This window comes from Poecilia formosa, unplaced genomic scaffold, assembly GCF_000485575.1.
Source record: "Poecilia formosa unplaced genomic scaffold, Poecilia_formosa-5.1.2 Scaffold1133, whole genome shotgun sequence".
Classification (NCBI taxonomy): Eukaryota; Metazoa; Chordata; class Actinopteri; order Cyprinodontiformes; family Poeciliidae; genus Poecilia; species Poecilia formosa.
Window position 1 is genome coordinate 17,050 of NW_006801072.1, and position 1,908 is coordinate 18,957.

At 35.2% G+C, this 1,908-nt stretch overlaps 1 long non-coding RNA gene across 1 annotated transcript in view; it reads right to left on the minus strand.

Annotated features, from left to right (window-relative positions):
- Positions 1-961: 961 nt before the first annotated feature.
- The window catches only part of LOC107835169 (uncharacterized), a 2,566-nt gene continuing 1,619 nt past the window's right edge, over positions 962-1,908 (minus strand). Inside the window, exon 2 of the long non-coding RNA XR_001660996.1 lies at positions 962-1,650. This is a non-coding gene — a long non-coding RNA (uncharacterized LOC107835169). The remainder of the gene's footprint in view (positions 1,651-1,908) is intronic.

Genomic DNA, 1,908 nt, shown 5'->3' on the forward strand with positions numbered 1-1,908 from the left:
TTGCAATTGCAAGTGGCACTACATCCAAAGAGAAAAGTAGCAGAGAAAGACAGCTTCCTGCGCCGTCCCCATTTCCAGGCCACAGGGTGTTGACAAGAGGCTATTTGTCAAGATGGATACTGTGGGCTTTTTATAATGAAGTTTTATCCAGTTTATAAAATTTTCTCAAAGTCCAAATCTTCTAAGCAGTTCAAACATATACTCCAGTTTGACACAGTCAAAGGCCTTCTCAGCATCCATTGAGACAATGATGCCTGGTATTTCTGTCTGATTTTTGGTCACTATAACTGGGTTTACTTTTAAATGATGAGGTCATAGCTCCATCTACCTTTCTACCCTGAATGAGCCTTACTCTCACAAATAAACATGCTGCCATTCTGCAGTCTTGTCAGATCTGAAATGGAAAAACCCGCCAAACTAATTTTAGTGTTAAGGATATTAAAATAAATCTTATGAAAATCCTCAGTTTCCTGTCAGCTCTGGAACAAGTTGTTTGATTTAATTTTCCACATCTATGGTCCATAACAAAGTTATTATTTTCAAGTTATCTACCATTATACTGTTGATAGTTGCTCTTAGTCATTTTTTCTGAATAGTATGTAAAATTAGCCCAATGTATTTGTAGTCAGGCAAAAACAGTAAATATATAGTTTGCTTGAAAATGTACATTTGTGTAGTTATTCAAGTTTTATTTCTTTTGACTTGGTATTTAGACACTACTACAAAGGAAGGTCTTGTGGCAATAAACTACTGACTTTATTTAAACAACATGGGCAGAAATATTTAACTAAAATTACACAAAATTAAACAAAACATTTTAATGACGACATGAATGAAAAAAATAGGAGAGCAGTACATTTTCCATTCCCTTTGAACTGAATGAGTTCCTGATGTTACCACAAGTCAGAAGCAATCATTTAAAGAATCATTTAATATAAGTTAAGACAATAAAGTTTTTACTTATCAATAATTAATGATGGTCTGAAGAGACAATGGTATTTTGACAAGACTTTTACCCTACAGTTTCTGCATGCATAAAACAAAATTATGCTGGTATATGAAGATTATGGCGGTTTCAGTAATAAGCTGCCATGTCCTAAAATACTTTTTTTACAGATTTTTTAAAGAATATTTACTACATTAATGACATAAATGTCAATGTAACACTAAGCAAGTTAACAACCAATCTGCAATAACGCTAATGATTCCAAATGTGAAGGTTATAAATAAACAAATAGTAAATAAAACTATTTCAAGTCATTTAAAACAATCCGCAAAAGTAGATTTTTATTTGTCCCTTCAATGTCACTAAAGTCAGATTAGTGTGTATAGTGTGTGTAAGTGTGTGTTTCTGCAGTACCACAACCCACCACTAGAGGCCGATACTGAGTGACTACCGTATACACACTTATACACAAACCGTTGGTTTTTGTGAATTATAAGGACTTGTCTGAAAATTTGACAGAGCATCCTCCTGACCTTCTTTTCATTGAATTCAATGCAAACTTTGTGGGGACCAGGTTTTTGGTCCCCACAAAAAATTTGGTCCCCACACCGTGAGTGTGCTGTCTTGCTGTGGTCCCCTCTATGTAGCAAAAACAAACACACGCACGCACGCACGCACACACACACACACACACACACACACACCTGCTGTGGACCACAGACTTTTCACCCAACTGGGAAATTATCGCCTCATCTCAGTGTCTGACACCCGTTGTGGTTTTAGCACATCAACATGGCCGCCATGTTTCACTTTAACACTTCAGCTCCAACATTTAACATACGTACATATTAATCTTCCTTGATTTCTGAAACATGAGAAATCAAAGAATTCTCATGTTTCTCATGAGAAACCCTGTTATATTCATGTAACATGAATATAAACATGAATTTATATTCATGTTA